This window comes from Protopterus annectens, chromosome 5.part0, assembly GCF_019279795.1.
Source record: "Protopterus annectens isolate FY-2018-M chromosome 5.part0, PAN1.0, whole genome shotgun sequence".
NCBI lineage: Eukaryota > Metazoa > Chordata > Ceratodontiformes > Protopteridae > Protopterus > Protopterus annectens.
Window position 1 is genome coordinate 544313551 of NC_056735.1, and position 15077 is coordinate 544328627.

Here is a 15077-nt window from a genome sequence, read left to right on the forward strand (position 1 = left end):
ACAGTCTTTTATGGGGGGTGGGAGTTCAATGCCCTTAACCTAGGCTGTGACACCTTTTCAGGGATATAACTGTTAAGACAAGGGTAATTTAGAGTGATAGTGAGATGTTAGGTTAAGCAATGTTATGTACGAGACACTGTGACATTAACACAAGTGCTACATTTCCCCCTAGGGCTTGACTACAGAGTGTAATTGGAGGCTGCTGAACTACATCTGTAATTGTTGATTGTTACTTATTTTGAAGGCAAATCCTGTGTCTACTGTTGTACTAATTGAAGGCCTTGGCCTGGACAGCATAGTATGGTATATATATGGCGAGCCCCATCCCCTGCAGTGATTCCATACAAAGGTAGCACAGGGCCAATGGAGGAGGAGGTCCCAGGCTGGGCCCTAGACATGCTAGTGCCCGGTGCTATGGCCAGCTGAGGTGGGACAGGTGGGTCCGCTGGGACCAGCCTTCCCATACGAGGTATGTTGTAGCAAGTTTATGACAAATATGAGTTAGTAATAATCAACAGCATTCAGGATTAGTTATAACAGCATGCATAGGTATTCCCATTAACACAAAACCCCAGATTTAAAACAGTTGCAGAGAAAGCAGAACACATGCATATATGGAACAACAGTGGGCATTACAACAGCATGCAGGTTTCTCTGATGGAAACAGGCCACCAATGTGGGTGTATTTTAACATGGCACATGCATAGAAACAAATGTGAATATTAATAAACCATTGGGACGTATGTCCCAACAAAATTTCGGAGTGTACACATACCAATTGATGTGTGTCATTGGGCTATTTTTGCACATATGGTAGGGGTGAGAGAGAGAGTTCTATTAACAACTAATATATCCTTGTAGTTTTCACAACATTCTTAGTCACTGCAGTGATCTGTCCCTTGCATGTATTATTACATTACCCAATGGCCTTACATTGTACACTGGTATATTTATAGATTATTATATACGTGAACTGTGTTCTACATACAGGCATGACAAGATGCAGGTGTTAATGCAACATATGTTGAGAATTGCTCTCATACACTTTGGGTGAGGTGCTAGAATGACAGGTTTGTTTTCATATGCATTTTCTGACTATGTACACATTTGACTATCAGTACATTTCTTGGATTATCACACTGATTTTACCGTGGAACGGGGTACCAGGCTGGTGATGTGGGCCATTTATCTGGACATGCTGGACAGACTGGAACAGTTGTGGGGTATGAATATGCATAAAACTTTCTATCTGAACTTTCTAGCAAATTCTGTACAGTTGTTGGGTGTAATTATGCATACAGCTTTCTATCTGAACATTGTAACAAAATCTGTACAGTTGTGGGGTATGATTATGCATACAACTTACTAGCACTCCCAGGATTCAAACCCCTGCTGTGTGTGACAACAATATTATCATTAACATCACAGTACACTGGGCCATCAGGGAATTGATGTGAAGCTTTCTACTGTTTTCTCTCTCTAAGTCTCCCTCACCTGTACAATCTGACTGACCTCTTGGTACTTCCAACATTGTTATACAGAACTTCATGCACATTTTATCTGCATACCACAGAGTGGGTTACACTGCTTAATACAACAGTACTATTTATAGTATGCAACAGTTCAACTACATATGAAAGAAGAGTAAACAGAAGCACTCCAGGGGTTATACCTTTATTCAAAGAATATTTCACATTTATTTCTACTGGTACGGCACTTTTTAAGGATCTTATATTTATTTGTTATGACAGTACATGCAGACAAATACTAACCTGCCTTGTGACACAGCCTTTTTAACCTAGCATCATGGGCTTGCTGGTTCGCAGCCCACTCATCAGCAGCTGTCAGAGAAATACAGTGATATTTAGCCATACCTATTCATAGTATACACAAGCTAGGCAATTATTAACTACTTAGTAGAATGAGTACTTAGTACTGGGGCATTAGGTATCTGCCAAGACTCCTGGATATACTGTTCCAGTACACCCCCCCTCTACCGCTTCAATTCAGCATGGTGGTGCCTGACCTACTCACCAGTCTGGGGGATACCTGTGGCACTGGTGAGGTCACGGGCGAGACTGTCCCAGGCCTCCATTTTATACTGCGAGCCCTGATACTGGCCCTGCAGTAGTCTCTGCTCATGATGTTTTACCAGGGGCCATACCATGAATTTTGACTCCTAGCTGCCCCAGCACTGCACTCTAAATCAAGTGCCTTCACCCACACCAACCATTCTGCCTGCAGTAGGAAGCTAGAACCAGTTATGAGCAGTATTCCCATTTGTGGGGGTTTAAATATGGACAATTTCCTTCAACCTTCCCGTGACTGGCTGGTTTTGAAAAGGCTAAGCTATGGGCACACCTGCTTACATAAGGTTGGCACTGCTTAAAGAGGTATATCACTAGGCAGATTGAATTGGCTCCCCTACACATTACTTACACTTAGTAAGTTGAGCTGTGCTGCAGTTAGCATTGCTTAATAGTTATTTAGCACTATATTTGCCTTTTGGCAGTGATTTATTCTTCATTACAGGCTATATATGTGTCTGGTATCCATGATTCATGTGTGCATACACTGTATGGGGACTTGAGGACTTCTACACTTTATTACAATAACACCTCAATTCTATGCTTACTGCAGTACTCCAGTTAACATATTTATGTTCTGTGGCAGGTTATACAACATCACACTGTACATAGATTCAATTCACATGTTTGGTTTGATTTTCCTGTGTTACGATTAATTTACTGATACCTCATTTATATGTATTGCTATGATGGCTTAATGGTTGAGGACTGTGGTGTACAGGGTCCTGAGTTCAAGACTTGCAGAATCTGTTTATTTTGTTGCTGGGCAGAACACAGGCCATTGGGTACAGAGTGATTAAGGCACTTTAAAGCAGTTGTAAGCGGGTGTGCATGGGTTGGGCGGAGCTAAGCAATGCTAACCTCCGGCTACAGTTTCTTACATTCAGTTAGCTTCTAATTTGCTTAATCTGTGTAGGCACTGCTTACCCCCATGCAAACGCACTTAAACATGCTTACTAGTGCTTATATATGCTTACTACTGCTTATTTGTGCTTAAACATGCTTACTGGTGCCTTATTCATTATGACACTGACACTTCACATGTGCATTTAATGCAGTACTCCAGTTCACATTTAAATGTTATTTAGTAGGTTATACAGCAAAAAAATGTAAAGAAATGTTCATATACAAATTTCACATGGAAAATGGTATGTGCTGCAGTGGGATTCGAACCGGGAATGCCTGCGCGTTATGCGGATGCTCCGACCACTATACTATTGCTGTGCTACTTCATTTGCATATATCTTCCTTGTTATCCTCTTTAACCTTTTAAGCTGCTTTAACCGTAGCTAAGTGATGGGCACACCCGTGCACCTAAGGTTAGCTGTACTCGGAGTTTAAAAAAAAATATTTGTTTTTCTTTTAATTTTTATGTCTTGTTGCTGTTATACACATGGGGGACTGTTGGTGTGGATATGCGGACACTTATGAGTGGTCTTGCTCATTTATTTACACTTTCTGCAGTCCTTCATTGCAGGGGCTTGTATATTGTGTGAGCTCTGCTCTCAGACATGCCCCCTGCACTTGTCCACGCTCCGTGTAGGATTTGGAGCTCAGGCAGCACACCTTCATTAATATGCATGGTGCGCTGCCATCTTCCTCCTAAACTGCCACTTCCGTGCAGGACTAGACTAGTCCTGCATGGAAGATTAGTAAATCCGGGGGAATGTCTTGAAGGAGGGGATTGATAATTTGATCTACATTTGCAAAGATTCATGGCATTTTTAAAGGAAAATGGGAGAGGTTCCTATCTGTACCGAGGTTATATTTCTTAATATTGATGTTCAAAGTTTATATTCTGTCATCAAACATGATGTGGGGCTACTGTGGATTGAAGACTGCATTTATAGGTGCACTAAGTTGTCAACAGATAAAGTTAAAGTCATTATTAGCTTGATGGAACTTGTGGTAAAAAATAATTATATATGTTTTGAGGGATAGCTTTTCAGACAAAAAAATCTGGAGTCTCAATATGGGCAGCATATGCCCCCATTTTTGTTAATTTTATAATGTGCTATTGTGAACAAAATGTTATTATGAATAGCCCCTTTAAAGAGTTCTGGTACCTTTATATGAGATGTTTAGATGATATATTTATTTTATGGAATGATCACCAAATTAAGTTACAAGAATTTATTGAAAACATCAATAAAACAGTAGGAATTTCACCATTTACATATACTAGTGATAGATAAAATTGCATATTTGGATGCTGAGATAAAAACAAAGATGATAGCAAGCAGAAATATTGGTCTAATATATATCAAAAGCCAACTTTTACAAATTATTTTCTGCATTTCAAAAGTATGCATCCTAAACATCAAATGAAGGCAGTAGTGAAAGGCCAGTTAATGCTGCTGGCAAGAATGGTTTCTGATACTGATGTGTTTTATGATGAATTTGAAGTTATGACGGGAATGTTTCAAGAAAGAGGATATCCAGGTGAATTTGTAAAGAATATTCAAAAAGAAGTAATAAGTAAAAGAGTGAATGGGTTTTATAACCCCTTATTGATGTAAGTGGTAACTATAAACTAATATAAGTATTTCTATCTCTCTCTTATAGCTGTTTCTACAACTTCTTACTATGTTGCACAGACACACACACACATTAAGCCCCTTATTGATGTAAGTGGTAACTATAAACTAATATAAGTATTTCTATGTCTCTCTTGTAACTGTTTCTACAACTTCTTACCATGTTGCACAGACACACACACACACACACACACACACACACACACACACACACACACACACACATTTCTGTTATTATTTTTTTACCTTATCCCACCTGTCCACTATCACACTATCTTAAACAAAAACTTCCTCTCAAACTAATCTTCACCATCAAAATCTTTCACTTTTCAGTCTATTTTCTCACCCCTACCATCCTCACTTCATCTCTTTACCTTTCTCTCATTAATAAAATTGAAAAGAAAATTTTACAAAATATATTATTCTCCATTTACTTACTCCAAATGGTATATTATACTGCAAAGTTAACTTCTCTAAGCTACCAAAGACCAGTCAAACCACATGTTGCACTCTTCACCCCATACCTCCCAACCTCCCCTCTTCCTTCTCTCCTGGCTAACCTCCTTCCCTTCAAACCTCTCACTATACCCAGACTATAAATTATAACCAATCTCCACCCAGCCTCTCACTCTATGCCTCTTATCCTTTCCTTCATAACTACTTTTTAATATCTTAGCTACTAAGTATTGGATACCATTTCTTTCTACTACCCGACCTGGTATATAATTGTACGACTATATATTGAATGCAATGTAAATGTATCTTTTTTCCTTTTGTTATTTCAATTTGTTATGTAACTTAGCAATGTGAAAATTCTATATGTTATGTAACTTGTTATGTGGAGCTTCGCAGCTTAGCAATGTGAAAATTATATATTCTATGTAACTTGTTATGTGGAGCTTTTCTCCCCGGGCCTCCACTGAAAATGGGCTCTCGAGCCCAGTGGACCTCCCCGGTCAACAAACTGGACTAAACTGGAATAAATAAATAAATAAATAAATAATAATATGATCAGACTTTCCTATATTGTACATCTGTAGTATAATTATCTACCCTGATTTGTTGCCATCCTCACCTGATTGTTTCTGCTGTGTATATACTTTATACTACAAGACCACTGTCAATTTTTTTATCAGTATATAAAACAAAACATGTATCATTCTTTTAATGTTGTTATTATGTTAATGTTATTATTATGTATTGTCATTATGTGAAGCTTTTCTTCCTGGGCCTCTTCTGCAAATGGGTTCTCCTAGGTGAACTCTCTTAGTAAACAAATGTAAAATAAATAAATAGTACAAAAAATATATAAGGAGGTACAATATTATTAAAATAAACACCGTTGCCAAGATTCAGCAAGCTCTGCATGGCGTGCAGGAATAGTGCAGGAGCTGCTGGAGGCAATATGGCCACTGAGAGATCCAGGAACAAGCTCCCAAGATGTGCACGCATGCTCCTGCACTATTCCTGCATGGACACAGCTCCTGTATGTAAATTACCCCATTTGCATGTGAAAAGCATGCAAATGAGGTGAATTTGCTATCCAGGAAGCTGGCAGCCATCCATGTAGGACTATTGTAGCCTGCAGAAATGTACTTGGTTAGTAACCGAGTACATTTCTGAAAACTACAAAATGGATCCATGACAGCTCCAAATAAAGGGTGTATATAATGTGTAAAGCATGCCAATGGCCAAATATATGGCCATTGGCATGACAAACAGTTGCAAAATACAAAAAAATAACTTCATTTTTTTGGCGATTTCGGACGTTTAAACATAGGGCAGTGGAATCGGCCGGAAAATAAAAGAAAACCCCTGAAAAAGGTTTTCTCTGCAAAAATCACAGTTTTGCCATTATATTCAATGACAGGCGGAAGACAAGGCCAGTGAATAGTGGTTGCTAAAGGGGAAAGCTCAGTGTGGGACTTGTGACTAGGCATTAATAGGCAATCCTATGCAAATGAGGGGAATGATACTTAATCACAGATTTCCCCTCATGGCTAGCATGCACTCAACCGTGTAGGTGAAGGAAGACCATGGTGCAAGCCTAAGACCTAACTGACATCATAGAGGGGTGTGTCAGGCATACTATATGCTTATTGGAGCCCTGCGGCTCATGTTTCCCCTTAGATTAGCAGAGCTAAGGATGGGTGTGTCTGAAGCTGCATAGCGGTCTTTACATTGCATAAACGGGTGTGTGTGTGTGTGTGTGTGGTGCGCAAAGGGTTTTAAACAAAAAAAAGTAAACCAGAAAATAGCAGCTCTATGCACATCTGAGCAATGGGTCTGTGCAGTGAAAGTCACGGCTTAAACTGGAAGGCAATGGAGAGGGAAAACAGCAGTAGGAAGGTAATCAAGGAGAACTAGCATAGCTGGCAGGTGAAATGTATCTGAATCAGCCAATTATATAGGCAGCAGCCCAGCCTAGCACACTACTATAAACCATGCAAACACCTTTCCCTTTGGTTTTTCCCACAAACTCTACACCACCGGTGTACACAAATCGGGAGATTTTCCCTAATAAAAGCAACAAAATGATAGGGGCTGCATTTGCTCTCATAAATCAACATGTGGAAGAGGCTGAGGGTGGTGAGGATGAGAATGGTGATGACCAACCCACAGGAGGAGAAGGAGAAGAGTGTACAGTCCCAGGGTAAGCTACCAGGGGCTAAATGAGCTGGAGATAGTGGAATGCTATAGGGTGGATAGGGACCTCGTACAGCAAATTGTTGAGCTGTGCCAGCCACACCTCACACACAGAACAAACCGAGGTAAACCCTTCCCAGTGGATACCAAGATATGTGTAGGCCTAAGAATACTAGCCAAAGGTACCTTCCAAAGGCCAACTGGGGATATCATGGGGATCTCACAGGCATCAGCATCCAGGGTACTCTACCAATTCCAGGATACCATGTCAGCACATGCCTGTGAGCACATATATTTCTTCAACACCCATGAGGCGTTGACCAGCAATGCATCTCCTCCACCAAATAGCAGAATACCCTGAGGTAGTGGGTGCTATAGACTGCATGCACATACACATCAAAGCACCACTCAGAGAGCCAGGTAGAGTTTACATAGTCCGCAAGGGCTTCCCCTCCATCAACTGCCAGGTTGTGTGCAATGCCCAGGGCATTATAATGAATGTGTGTGCTGGCAGCCCTGGAAGCTATCACAACTCCCACACCTGGCATATGACCCAGCTGTACCAGAGATTTGCCAGTGGGGAAATCCCATATGGCCACCTAGTGGGGGATGCTGGTTACGCACTGGAGCTGTGGCTGATGACACCCATCAGAAATGCACACACACCCAAACAAGAGCTCCATAATGAGGCATACACACAGACTAGAATCATAATAGAGCATGTGTTTGAGATGCTCAAGTCATGGTTCCGGTGCCTAGACTAATGTGGTGGAGCCTTACAGTACTCACCAGCTACATGTACCCAAATTGTCATCATATGTGCCATGCTACACAATATGATCTTGTGGAAACAGCTACAGCAGAAACAGCATGGAGCAGGGCCAAGCAGCCCCCCCCCCACCACCATTGCCAAGGCCTGCACATGCACAGAGTGACTCAGAAGAGGAACAACCTAAGCCTGCCCCAGTGGGCAGAAGGAGGCATGCCCAGTATGCCCCGGCCTTGGCAAAGAGGCAATGCATAGCACATGCACTGACACGGTAGGGACCCAGGGAATGACACTTCTCTCTGACTCGCGCATACAGTATAAGGGGATGCCAAACATGGCACTACCTGTGCTCAGCCATGTATAGGGAGTGTACTATGTGCATCCAACATAGGCAGCTCTGCAGTACCACCCTCAATACTGGGACATCAACAAGGTAAGTGACTCACACATGCCAGTCGGGGGTTCACATACTCAACAACAGTCACAGCCAGCAGGACAGGTGTAGATAAACACAAACAAAAGCCGTACTATGGCTTCTGAATGAGGCCTATGGGTAACCCACTCCCAGGCCTACACAGATAGACTACAGCAGGCTAGGCAGTTGGATGTCAGTTGTGAAGGCTAGGAAGTCAGTAACTAATATGTAGGTAATTAAAAGGTAAGATCTGTAGTACACTGGTATGCCTCTAGCCAGCACGATAGGTAAGACTACAGACTGAAATGGAGTAGCCGACATACCAGTACAGTCCTAGCAAATGTGTACAAGTGTCAGGTGTGGCCTCCCTTCCTATGTAGACTTATAGTAACAGTCAGGTGTGCCCCCCCTCATTCCTGTGTAGAAATGTAGAAATAGTCAGGTGTGTCCCCTCCATCCTATATACAAATATTGTAACAGTCAGGTGTGCCCCCCAAAACCTGTGTAGAAGTGTAGAAACAGTCAGGTGCCCCCCCCACTATACAGAAATGTAGCAGCAGTCAATGCCGACTGACCGATAGATACACTACATACACATCATGCTCCCTGTCGGTGTACAACATATAGGTCAGCACCACACTACAAACCACCTACACTTGATCCACACATGCAATGCAGACAGCCATACTTGCCATGCTCACACACTTAGAGAAATGAAGGCAATGGTCAACAACATACTGACAGGTCATACTGGGCATGCTCACAAACTTAAACACATGAAGGCCATGACTGCAAAAACCCATGGACCAGACATATCAGGCAATTGCAGTGTAAGTGCAGACACTTGTCAGTATGCAGCACTCATGCATTGCACACACAGTGGATAGAAATACAGACATGTATATGTCAGGATAACACACTAAAATAAGCCAAAGGTAGATGTACATAGATGCGTGGAAGAGGGTCACTGTGACAAGGAGCCATCCAGGCCTGTCCCATCCAGCACACAGCCAAAGGGCCCCAAACACATGAGGTGCAGATGTCACCCACTGCAGATACTAGCCACCAGTATCTGTCAGCATTACAGACTATGTGGTTCACGTGCCAGCTGTGTAACATGACTGTACAAGGAAGTAGTCATCTAGTAGCTGTATACACGTACCTGTGACATATGACCCTGTGTGCACCCACATGTGGCGTGTCAACCCCTAGATGAATGGGCTACGGCCCATGCACATACTGCCCTCCCCATAGCCCTACTATGACAAGCCTGCTGAGGTCATCCAACGTGAAATACACCATTGGGAGAGCTGTAGCCCAGTAATCTCTGTAACATGTCCTGTAACTGCATACTGTTGTAGTGTGATGAAATAGTTAAGTAACTGTGTGTCTGTCTGTCTCTGACTGAGTAGAGAACAATGCTTTTTAGAGTACTCACACTCCTTACAAGTCATGTACTTAACTTTGGCAAGGCTGCTGAGGTCATCCACCTAGAAATACACCTCTTGGAAGGTTGCAGCTCAGTAATCTCCATAGGGTGTCCTGTAACTGCGTCCTGCTATATTGTGATAATGTAGTTAGTTAGGTGTTCTAACCCCAGACATGACAACAGTGCTTGTGTGTGTCTGTCTCTGACTGAGTAAAGAGCAATGCTTTTTAGTGTACTCACACTCCTTACAATTCTGTAATGCTGATGTCATCCCTTGTGAAATACACCTTTGGGGAAAGAGCTCTCTAGTAATCCTCATGGTGTGTCCTGTAACAGCTCCATGCTATAGTATGATATAGACCTTGGTCATGGGTTCTATACCCACACATGCCGGTTGTGGATGTTTTGTGTGCGTCTCACTGTCTGTGTATTGAGCAATGCATTTTAGGCTTCTCACTCACAGTATATTTGAAATGCCCTACTTTGGTAATCCTGCTGATGTCATTCATTGTGAAATAGACCTGTGGGGAAGATGCACTCCAGTAATGCCCTTGCATGTACTATAACTGCATAGTGTAATCAACTAGTTAGGTAGTGGTTCTACTCCCACACGTGACAGGTGTGTGTGTGTGTGTTTGTAACTTGTATCCTGTGTAGAGGTGGTTGTGAGTGTGTGGCCAATGTGAGTGGGTTTTGCATATTTCTTATATGGTGGCCCTACGATATATCACAATGTCAACCATGCTGGGATAACAGATGTTAAATAGGTGAGATGCTGCGGTGCAAAACCATACCCATACATGTGACATCAAGGCCAGACAATTACAGTTAGCAACCCCAATATTACCCAGAGCACACTCTCAACACATGTCTCATACACACACACATGCCTAGACAACAGCCAATATGTGGGTAGTACACTGCATATTGGCCACCGATAGTAACTATGGAGTGATAGCAGTGGGCTACAGAGGGCATGTCACCCTGCCCATCTGTCCAATATGCATGGACATGCAGACAGTGCACCTCCCCCATGTTCCCCAAATGGGCACCTGCACCACCTGTGGTGCCATCACATGTGACCCACAAAGGACATACCATGCCTGACAACATGCCCTGTATGGACAGATGCTACTGACACCAGGGAATGCTAGCATGCGATCAATGTAGGTGCAGGGTAAACCTGCTGCCCATTACCAGTACCTGCCACAGGTGGGCAAGACTGGCACATCTGATGATAATCTGTGTTCACAACATGGGCCAGACACCCCAGGTACAGTTCCACATGTCACTGTACATGCATGTGGGAGGTGTGCACATCCTATGCATGTGGAAGGTGTGCACATCCTAGACACCATCCATGTCATGGACTAGAGAACACATATATGGCAAGTGATGCACAGCATTGGCCACACACAATAGCCACCCAGGTGACTGAATGGGGGATACAATACTCACCTGTGTGGGCAAATGCAGAAACAACAGCGCTGAGCCACTGTGCAGACCATTGTCATGTGGCCTGATGCCAAGGTAAACACATCACCTTCCCTTGTATAGCCTGCTGGTACAGTTGACCACCACACACCCATCCAGACATGCACCCATGCATGTCAGTACTGACACGCAGTCTATTTGTGTGTGTGTTGTATGGTGTGTATGTCCACATCTACACTCACTACAAGCCCCCTGGGCATACTGAAGCATGCTGTGTGATGTCTGGCACCTCCTCATAATCTTTGCCCATATGACCTCAGTATAACCCATGTGGTGCATGTGATACCTACACATTGATGTATTGTGGCAATCCCACTAGTGATGAGCTGTACTCCTGGCCCTGCCAAGTGTGTCAATGTGTGTGCATCCCTGTGAGAGTGTGGCTGTGTTGACGCTGGCACCTGTTCATGCAGACAGGCATGCGTACGTCACCTACCGTATATCTGCCGTATCCCTGTTGCAGATGTCACTCACCATCACATATATGTTCTGAGTGCTCTATAGCAGATAACCCATGTGGTGCATCCAATAACTGCATTGAACTGTGATAGCACTACATAGTTGTCAGGGGTTTGATACCCTGTGCTGGTAGGTGTGTGACACAAACATGCTGTAGTTTTACTCTCCCACCCCTCCCTGACATGTATTTGCCTCTCTCTACCTCCCCCATTCCTATTCTGGTGAATGTGGAGACCCACACCTGCTTTACTTCGGCAGCAGCATGTGTATTTTAAGTGATGCTCATGATCAGCTGATAGCCTCTGCATGAATTGCAACCCCCCCTAGCTGTATGCGTGTGGAACAGCTGTGGTAACATTCCCATAGCCATTTGCATGGAAATACACTCCAATATCTAGGAACATCATGGTGGTGTTGGCCCTTTTTATTCACTGTGAGCAGGAACTAGATCTGTTGTTTGGCAAACATCATCTCAGAAGGATTGGGGATTTACCTCTAACAACATACACTGTGGAAAGGGGGCAACAAACTGGAGGGGGGTGTGCCTGACCTGACTACAGACTGCCAGTGCTGCTATACTGCATTTGGATTAATGTTGGTTTAACAGTGTTTGTCTGGATATGGCTGTTGTACATGTCGCAGTACCTGCCATGTCAGCTCCATGTATATGAGAAATCCCCATCTGCAGGGTCATCTGCAGACTGGGCAGTATTGTGCCTTTGGTTTTATGTGTTAGCCATGGAGCATATATCTGTGGAATGCAGAAGGCAGTGTGAGGATTGCAGTCTGTAGATGGTGAAGGCCATGACAGTTACTGACTTCATATCCCTCATAGGACATATGTTGCAACAAATCCCATTGCAATGGTAAATGTATAAGGTTATCACAGCAACATGTCTATATTGGCCCTGTGTATGTGCTGTCAGCCACACCTCAGTCAACCTTTGTAAATATGTCATGCATGAAGTGGTGCATATGTGCTACACACCATAAATAGTGTTGTCATATCTGATAACAAGCCAGTGATAAATCTGATTGCTACACATGTTATGTACAGTAGGGATTATATTTCATGACATAACCTGGACATTCTGTGGATGTTTGTACAGTACTGAGGTCTGTATAATGATGGTGAATGTTGGCAGTGTGTGTGCATTGTTAATATGTACTGTAGCCTGTGTACAGACTGTGGTAGATGTCATTGTTCTAGTTCCACTTCTATCTGATGTTACCTGCTGCCCCACTGTATGGTACCATTTTGGCATACATGTTTGTAGGGCCATACACACATGTCCCATACCACAGACAGCCATCAGACCAAACTGTTTAGAAGCCCAGTATATGTAGGGTCATTTTGTGAGTGGCACATATGAGGATGGTGTAGAACAGATAGTACATATACTGTACTATTATGCTAGCTTACCATATGTGGCTGTGTTCACATTGGTTGTGGTTATGCACTTTCACACAGGTGTATCTTACCCTGTGCTGTGACATGCCTGTTGAGCCTGCTATATATGCAGGTACATGTGCATTCCCTGATAGGAGATGTAGGCGAGTGTTGAGCCAGTCTGCCTGCAACCTGCACAGTGCATTGTTACATGCCTACCAGCTTAATGTACCTACCCAGTGAGATGTCATGTGCAGATACTTGCCAGATATACTTCTGCTGTGCCTCCCTTAACAGTCATGTATGTCAGACAGAGCAGTGGGATGCTGTACAATTGTATGTCAATATCTATTGGGTAGTATGTGTCCATGGCACCCCTGTACCAGCAATCATTCTGTGTCAGGCCAGACAGGAGTGTGTGACTGCAAAACCTATGGTGGCAAACGTATACCAGTCATTATGTGTTATTCCCATCTACATGGCTGTCGACATCCATATTGTCAGGCCTGGTACACATGTTGTGTACTAAGAGATTATGTGTATACCTCTGGACTGTACAGGGAGTGTCCAAACTTCCACATATATTGGCCAATATCTCTGCTGCACTCCACAGGGGCATTACATGCTAGCGGCTGTGCTTTTACAATGATTTCCTTAGGATGTCTGTCAGTAGCCAATGGCACACATGTTATAAGCAGATGTGACCTTCCACACATACCATGTCTGTGAAGACAATCCTAATGACAGTACCAATAGTCTATTATTATACCTGCTATACATAGCTGACATAACCTTGCACTATGAATTTGGGAATATATGGGGCTGGGATAGGGCTACACTCCATGTCCAGGACTTATGGTGGAAATATATGTACATATAATTATCCAGATAGCCATATATATATATATATATATATATATATATATATATATATATATATATATATATAAAATTACACACGTGTACTATTTCCAATTACCACTGGCATGGCAACCACCCACTATAAATCCCTATAGCATGTGGGTGTGGTCCCTTTACATTTCCTTTGTGATGGGCATCCTTCTTGTGTGTGGGCATCAGTGTTACAGACAGCAGGTAGCAATACCTCTTACAGGAGAAACTGCACACTAAGGGCAGCCACGTATTTGTAGGAGGATCAGGAACTACAGACAGACTGTGAGTAGAGATGTGTTATGCTTTGTATAGTGCTGGTGTTACAGGGTGTGGGTGTGTGTACATACTAGTTTACCTTGGAATGCATTTTGTCTGCATAGCTCACTTCTGTGGGCCTATCCTCATGCTGGACAGAGGTATGCTTATCCCTTGTCCATCCACCACACAGGTCCTGTGGCAGATATTACACTGGCAGTGTGTGTGTTGAATGCTATCAGTACATGGCTACGTCAATTTCTGTTTCTAATCTTAGTTCCCTGACTAAGAGTATATTGCAGACTATCCTGCAACACCAGCAAATTTCTTAGTGTATGGCAACAGTGTTCCACATATCTGTCTTTGTTTCAGCCTCTGTCCTCCATCTACATACCAAGCTTCACACATATGTTATGCTGTTGGGGGTTGTTCTGTAGTGAGCTGTGAGTGTATCACACTGCTGTGGCTGCCATTAGTCCACTGCTGTTGTATCCCTCACACATACAGTGGGGCTGGGGCTATATATGTGTGGACATCACCTACACAATACATGTGTGCCCTTATGCACTTCATGGGCCAGTGTATGCAACAGTGGTATATGGCCCTGTATTATTAAGTCTAGAGGAGCACCATAAATGACCTAGGCTGTTACAAAATGTGGGAGTATCAGAGGTGAGCTGCCGCAAGGTGTCTGGATGTACA